This window comes from Lepisma saccharinum, chromosome 17 (genome assembly GCF_977018435.1).
Source record: "Lepisma saccharinum chromosome 17, izLepSacc3.1, whole genome shotgun sequence".
In the NCBI taxonomy this organism is placed as follows: domain Eukaryota; kingdom Metazoa; phylum Arthropoda; class Insecta; order Zygentoma; family Lepismatidae; genus Lepisma; species Lepisma saccharinum.
Genome location: NC_139245.1, coordinates 38,142,462 through 38,151,244, shown reverse-complemented (window position 1 = coordinate 38,151,244; position 8,783 = coordinate 38,142,462). Strand labels below are relative to the sequence as shown.

Here is an 8,783-nt window from a genome sequence, read left to right as displayed (position 1 = left end):
GATAGAATGTGTTGATCTTTACCCTTCATCCCCCTATATATGCCTATTTTATCTTGATTGTTCTGTGCATGGTACAAATTGCAAGATAAACTTTACTTAATCTTACCTATTATTAGTATTATTATTATACTGGTCAACAAAATTAAACTTTTTTTTTTTTTGCATTAAAGAATCTGTTCCTTTTAATTTTCGATCTGCTGAAGTCGAATGTGAATTTGGTTTTTGTCCTGCACTCTCAGATTTAGAAATAATGCTATAGTATCAACCTTTAGAAACCGGCCAAAAATTTGAAGGAAATCGCAGAGCTTCATGTTGGCGGTCTTTGTGCACCTCTACTAATTATCTCAGAATCACAAATGATACCTCGTTGGAAAGCTTATGGAACACAGATTCCAACGAGGTACATTTGGGACCCATCACACTCAATTTGTAAAAGAAGAAGAAGAACAAGAAAATTGGGGAAAAAGTTAATTTTTGGAGAAGCACTTATAGTTGCGCTACGCAAACATAAACTCAGTAAGACACACTATCACGGTCCGCCCCTGGCGTGGTTGCCCAACCTAAGATGTTACGTGAAAATCCAACCTCACACTTTCCTTATCCTAAAAAATCCAAATTTCAGAATCTTCTATCCCTGTTTGGCTTTCACCCAACTACCGTGGAGTATCGCAGGATGCTACGCCCAGTGATGTGCGTCTACGCGAAACCAATGATAGTCTACATTCTACACGTAGACTATGATATACACGTAGATTACGTAATCTATGTAAACAACATGCCGAAAGGTGATAACTTAGCAAAGAGCGCCGTGGAATGAAAAAAATTATACTGCGTATCAGTTGCTGATGTGTGTGGAGAACTTTTCATACTCCTCTTTCTTTCAATTTCGAACAATTTCTCACCTAGGAAGAAACCTAATATAGGAAATATTCTAGTGCTTTATGGGGAAAATACCACTCTTGCCTCACGACTGCCATCTGTTGTTTTTCTTGCATACTATTTATCTTCTTCCTTAGTTGATAATAGAAGAGAAGAGAAATTTTGTTGTAAATAGGATTCTTTTCAGTTTGTTAGTAACCAATATAGTTGAAAATGTCACTTTCCTTTCATGAAACCCTTGAAAATTAATGTTAATGCACTTTAGATTGTCTACGTAGTCTATGTAAATTACAACCCAATGTAATCTACTCGTAGATTACGTGTAGACAACGCATGTAAACGTAAATTTATAGTCTACGGCACATCACTGGCTACGCCTGAGGTTAGCAGTCACCTTTACATGAACCAAAAATAAAAGAAAATAGCTTACTTTAAAAAAAAATTGTGGAACTGAACAATGAAAATAAAATAAAGAGATTTAAAATTTATATCTCTCTTTTCTTGGGCACCCTATACAGAATTGGTTATAGGTACGCCTTACCCGCAAGTACTATAGATCAGCAGCCAGTCAATATCGATTCGCAAGGACAAAACATTCAAGTAAGATTGGTAAATATTCTCCGCCATCATATTTTCTCTCTAGGTTTTCATAATTGCTGAGACATACAATTTATCTCTTATTACATGCTGAAAAGGAATTCAATGACTACTGTCACGCTACAAATTAATCAAATAACCAGCGTTCACCAGCCACATGTGTTATGAAGTGTACTATCCCAACATGCACTGTGAAATTTTTCCCTTCTGCAAGGAAATGCAAGATTAGTACAAGATTAAATTCAAATATTGTATGGACAAGTCAGACATTAATCTCAAAGAATCACAGTTAACATTACTGGTATTTATTCAGGAAAAACGAATTGTATATGACACACATTAGATCATTAGATCTGACAGACCAATCCCAATGGTCCTTACCATTGATAATGTAATTCGCCTTGTATTACATAACATGCAAAGAAATGGCCATAAGTGAAATCAAGCTTTCAAGGAGCATACATATAAAGATCTGCGCAGTTAAGGATTCAAATGTCCCTACAAACAGATGAACAATTAACTTTCATGTAGACTGTACTTTCACCATTTACATTAATCGTAATAGTAATTATGATAATTTATTCTTGATTGACTTGTGCAATCACAGTTAGCTTATTCGTGCAGTAAGTGGCCTGGGAGTATTCACTACTTGAAGCAATTTCCGCCACGTCATGAACCAAACATTTTTTCTGAATATATCAACTTTACTGGTTCAGAAAAATGGTACGTCAAAGCCCCAATCCCACCACTGACTCACTGACATAAATGTTCTCCGTGAAGGAAGCTCCGGAGGCGAAAAATGCCCGATTACGATCCCCCCCCCCCCCCCCCATGAAATCGTCCCAAAAGGCCGAGAAAATTCAAAAATCGCTCAATCGGCCCTTCCTTAAGGGCGAAAATGCCCTTTTTTGACGTCCTTAGCAACCGTTGCCACGGGCATTTTTTGCAGCACGCATTGTTTCCTTCAATTCTTAATTGTCGAGATACATTATATTTCTCACAGATCTACAACACACAGATGAATCAACTCCTGGCTTTGAAAAGGTGGCTCAAACAAGGGTGACATATACATAATAAGCAGTTTCAGTCCAGATACAATTACGTATATATTGTTATACTCAATGCGAAAATATCTACATCGTGCTTGTTTTAACTAAATGTTTAGGGGTATAATATCAAACAATTCTTTAGAGCTTGCCGTGCTTGTTGTTATCCATAGAAACGGGCGTTCCTAGGAAATTTAAAGAATGTTTATTTTCACCCCGAAAACTACTGTAAGAGAATTATGATAGACTTTTCGAATTTCAAAACATGAGCATTAGAATGTATTACAGAGGCAAGGTAGAAAACTTAGAGGGGAATGGCGGAAAACAATTACTTTTCAAATGTGAAAATGACAAAAGACGTAAATATTGCTTTTTCAATTTAATGTCGCTATTGAATTTGTTTATACAAGTAATCTAACTAAGTATCTTGCGAATGTTATTGCTTACTCACTTCATTATTTAGAAAGTAGACAATTTTGAATATTTTGTATATTTGTACCATATTAGGGCCCCTACACACATAAAGTTATTTTCAAAACTTTTCAAATTAACGAACTTATCCACTTGTTCCCCTTCATCCAATACAACATGTAACACCTAGCAAACGTACTCGAAACAAGACGCTGACTGGACAAGTGGGTGAAACTAATGTGCTACCCTCTGTTGCTGTGGATCCACACATTAGCTCCCGTGTTATCGCTAGGAAATTATGCTAGACATTTCGAATTTCAAAACATGAGGATCAGAATTGACTATAGGGGAGAGGTAGGTTTTGATGGGAATGACGGAAAACAATTATTTTTTAATTACATTTACAAATGTGAAAATGACGTAAATATTGCATTTCCAATATAGTGTCGCTATTCAATTCCTTTATATGATATGTCTAACTATTTTGAAACGGACAATATTTACACAGTTTATTTTTATGAAAACAGACAATAATGTGTTGAATATTTGCACAATATTAGAGTACACACATCAAGTTATTTTCTAAACTTTTCAAATTAGCAAACTTATACACTTGTTTCCCTTCATCCAATACAACATGCAGATATTTTCAAAGTCATTAAGATCATTAAGGAACTCCATAACATGATAGCATCCACAACTTGGCCGAAGGTCACGCATGCAAGGCGAGCTTACAAGACGTGGCCAAAGGCCACGTCGAAAGTACGCGAGTCTATTACTATATACCTGTTGCTTATTACATGCACACACCCAGCGAACTACATGCGAGTCGCTGAACAGGAACCAGATTTCTGACGTACATACAACGAATTGCCATGTGAGTACATGCAAACTTTCACTGAGAACTGGATCGCTAAAAAACTGAAGGGTGGGCTTGTGTTGCGTGGTTCAAATACTGCATTAATGCACTGTTATGCAAACACGTTCAGGATTCCATTCACTGGTTTCACCTATACCTGCCGTCGGCCATTCTCAAACCACGTACCTTGTGCCACGAGAAATTGGTTACACTTGTTACCGGGAAATCGGTGTAATCCGTCTCTTCCAGGAACACGCATTCATCATTTCCTTCTGCGAAGAATGCCGAACAAGATGTATTCACTTAGAGCATAAAGTGAGTCCTACATCGATACACTTTTTCCGCAAATTCACACGGCCTTTTCTTGACCTTTATGCACTATCGCCATCATTTTTTCCAGCTCCCCCCCCCCATTACCACATTTCTTTTCGATCAATAGAAGTCTTATAGAAATCATTTCCCAAGCGGCGCACTATTTTATGTAGCCATCCGCGATCTACTCTCTCTCACACTTTTGTTTCCTTCCCGCCTAACGTGACCGCGCAAAGCTCGCCATACAAATCTACTAATCTTACAGTTAATGAGCACCGTTTTTATAAATCTTCTGTTAAAATAGATCGGTTTGTAGCTCTTAATAATTATTACAACAATGAATGTTTTTTTATTTTGTGCCATATGCATAGTTTTGCCGCTAGGAGTAAGTAAAAATAACAAACTTATCGCTGATGAATGAGCTTCCCTTGAATTAGATTACTCATGTTGCTTTCGGAAGATACCATCACTCCATCGGCCGCACAGTTATGCATAGATGCGCGCAGCAATCGTGCACATTTCACCACTTCCCTTTGAATTATGTTATGTTAATGTCGGGGCCTATGACAGTATCGTCATATCACCCTATACATGAAATTGCCTAACTGAAGTTGTCGTGTAGGACGAATTTCAATGAAGAAACATATGTAAAGTATACATATTGCAATATTCAGGGTGAGTCAAAAGTCCCTGACTACCCTTATAAAATGAAAGGGAGTGTAGATTGCAGTAATTGGTCATGGTATATATATAAAAAAAAAAACTGCCGCAAAATTTGTTTGGTTTTGACACTTGGGAAGCACGTGGAGAAAGCGGGTCTACTTTACTGCGGCAGGGTGGGTTGCTGGCATGCGAGCCAATCAAAATCGTCCCAGTGCTTCACCCAAGCTCTGGTTACCTAGCAACAGAAAACGCTTATCACGGTGTTGCCGCTTATCGGGCAATTGTTGTTGCGATCAGTTTTCATGTTGTTGGGGCAGGACGTGTTGTTTCTTGCGTTGCTGTGATATTTTAACCGGTCCGTTTGTTTAGTGTTTACTGAATTTAGAGTATTCTTTGTTGTATAGCGTGTTGTTTTAGTGTGTTATTTTTTGTACATAATTTTCTGCTTGAGTATGTCGTGTGCTTGTGTGAAGAATGTCAAGCACAGGAGGCAATACTCGAGGAATTCCTCTCAAAGGCCAAACGCGGGAAAACGTTTGTTCTCTTTGAGCAAGAGAGAAACAATGGGGGTCCAATCATTTCTGTAAATAAAGTTCTGGACAGGACTGTTGCTGCTGTCGGCGTGTCTAAGAACATATTGTTACCATAGGGAAAGAAGAATATAATGTGGTAGAAATAAATCAATGCTAGGCTTCAAAACTGGAAACCCCAGGAAAGAAGAGTAAACGCGTAACAAATTTAGATACCTTTCAGCAAGACGCTATTCGTCGCCATATTTACTCTTATTATAGGAGGAAAGTTCATCCCACTGTAGGGAAACTGCGCGTTTCGTTGAAACATTCGGGACTCTTTCAAGGTGGGAAAACATCTTTGAGGACAGTCATAAAATCTCTGGGATTCTCATACGAAAACAAATAATGGACTCAAAATAAAGTAAAGTATGGACGCATATAGGGATGTGGAGGTAGGGCTCCACACATTCTCGACCTCGACCATATTATGGCGGTGATGTGGTTCACCAACCGCCTTTACCCCAGGTTTGCCTCAGATACTCATTTGGGCTGATTCGACTCCGGAGCCGCTAGGGATATTTGATTGATTCATTCATTCATTCATTTGTTGTTTTAAGTCCACTTTATGCACGGGAAGGCTAATCGGGACTGGACCTACAGTTTAAAGTGGGATCCGAACCACTGTGCCATGTGCCTCCACTGGGTATCGAACCCCTTGATTACAAGGCGACAACGTTACTACTACCCCATCGGGGAGGCCTGTTAAGGATATTTGAAAGAGTTCCCCAAACCACCGCGGGTCTCCCGCGTAAAAGTCAGACGACTCAACAACTGGACTTTGTACAATTCAGTTGCGGTATAATTGAAAGATGGGCAGACTTTAACGGTGACTTCGGAAAGAAATGATTATTGAAAGTGTATTTATTCAATATTTTCAGAATGGATTGAAAAGGTAACCTGTAAACAATGCTCGTTTCGTTAATTCGTTCATGTTGTAAGGGAGATGGAAATGAAGGGAGAAAACAATAACACATTCATCATTGTTGTCATCATTGTTATTCCGTTTTCCTCGAAAAACAATAACACATTTCATCATTGTTGTTCTTTTTCATAACACGTTTTCCTCGACACAGCGTCAGAAGGCTGCACTGCGTACCGTACCGCATGATATGGCAACACCGTGACGGGTGTTCCTTCACCTCTCAATACCAAACTAATTTTGCGGCATGTTAGGCCTAGGGAGAAACCTTTTGGTGCATGTCATGACAATGTCCGCCATCTTCGATCCAACTTCATTTCTTTAAATGGCAAGGGGGCATGTGGGGTATGGTTTTGGGCTAGAATTTCACCAGGAATTCAGTGGTGAAGACAGATTTATTGAAACTATAATGATAAGGAAGTTATGGGCATATGGAAGTGATAATTATATATCATTTGCATGTGCTGAACCATGCCATTGACCAAGGCCGAACGAATCCAGATCATCAAGCTGTTGGTGGGGGGGGGGAGCAGAAGTGGCCGTGCTGTAGCTCGTGATTTCAACGAACGGAACCCAGTGTCGCACGTTACAGTGTCACAATTCCTCAATTTCTGACCAGGTTCGAAGAGAGCGGTACAGTCCAAGACATGCCACGATCTGGTAGACCCAGAACTTCCACTGACGTAGGAACAGCTACGGCAGTGTTAGAATCGTTTGCCAAGTCTCCGCAGTGCAATACACGTCAAATGTCTGTACAATGTGGTGTCAGTCAGAGTTCCATTTGTAGGGTGTTAAAGATGGTTTAGTGGCACCCGTACAAGCTGCAGCACCATCTCTCTGACAACGATCCGCACAGGAGAATGCAGTTTTGTGAATGGGCTGCGGAGCAAATTCGTAAGGACCCACACTTTGCACTGCAAATTCTGCATTCTGATGAAGCAAATTTTTATGTGAATGGGGAAGTGAATGAACAGAACATGCGGTATAGGTCCTCCGCGAACCCGTTGTGGATACATCCGAGTAATTTGGTTGGTACTGGGAAGGTTTTGGTGTGGGCCGGGATTTGGGGGACACGTATCATTGGCCCATTCTTCATTCATGACAATTTAAATGCAGAGGGCTACTTGCAGTTGTTACAAGAACACATTTTTCCGTCAGTTTTGACCGAGGATGGCAGCTTCCTCTCATATTTTCAGCAGGATGGGGCATTACCTCATTATGGGCGACAGGTTCGTTACTATCTGGACCTCCAGTTCCCTGGTCGATGGATTGGTCGACGTGGGTAAGTGGAATAGCCTCCCCGATCACCAGATTTGAACCCCACTGTGAAGTCAATCGTGTATGCCGAAGAGATTCGGCATGTTGGTCACTTGGAGCAACGGATACTGGATGCCTGTGCACAAATCACTCCTCACCTGAGATATTGCTCCGTGTCCACAGGGCATGGGCGAACGATTTCAACATGTGCATAGGACAAGATGAACGGCATATTGAACACATTGTGTAACTTCCATATGTCCATAACTTCCTTATCATTAACGTTTTCATAAATCTGTCTTCATCACTGAATTCCTGGTGAAATTCTAGCCCCCTTCCCGTTTAAAGAAATGAAGTTGGACCCAAGAGGACGGTTACCAAGATGGCGGACGTTGCCATGACATGCACCAAAAAGTTTCCCCTAGGCCTAACATATTACTACCATGACCAATTGTTGCAATCTACACTCCCTTTCATTTTATAAGGGGTGGTCAAGGACTTTTGACTTACCCTGTACCTGTATATTGCAATATGTATACTTTCATCCTACACGACAACTTCAGTTAGCCAACTCAATGTATAGGGTGTGTCTTACTCAGTAGCGTACGCAGGATTTCATCAAGAGGGGTGTTATTTCTAAAACATTTTTCCAAATTCACATTACTATTGTTTTATTATACTTATAATTAAATAATAATAATCACAATTAATTAATAATACTTATAATTAATTAATTCGCTGAATTAATACTAATATTACTACTAATACCACTACTACTACTATTAAGTAGTCGAGATCTACATAAATATAGTATTTATGAAAACAATAGAACGAAATTACTTTCTGGTCATTCGATTTTTATCAAATCCTGGGAGCATTTTTTTTTGTTTCTTTGTTACGAAATAATTGTCTGGTCATCGAGGTGAGACATTTCAAGGGTGAAGAAGATCCATAAATACAAGAAAATATATTAAAATAAATTGAAATAATCAAAGTATGGGACTCATCGAAGGAGCTGAGGTGATCTGGTCGGTAGAGCGTCTGACAAGTGACAATCACGCGGGAGATCCAGATTCGATTCCCGAAATTGGTTGGCATTTTTCCGGCATTTTCCCCGCATAAATGTCCCCGATAATTCACGTCTGGATTATCTCGCTGTTCTTACCAACAAAACATTTTACAATAGTTAAGCTTATTGTCGTTTGAATAATTGTCTAGTCTACAAGGTGACACATTTTAAAGAGAGACATTCAAAAGTGCTGCGGTAA

The 8,783-nt window shown here is 39.4% G+C and overlaps 1 protein-coding gene across 1 annotated transcript in view; it reads left to right on the top strand.

Moving 5' to 3' along the window:
• The window catches only part of LOC146001273 (metabotropic glycine receptor), a 981,963-nt gene that overhangs the window by 808,941 nt on the left and 164,239 nt on the right, over positions 1 to 8,783 (top strand). The gene's annotated exons all lie outside the window — the stretch shown is intronic.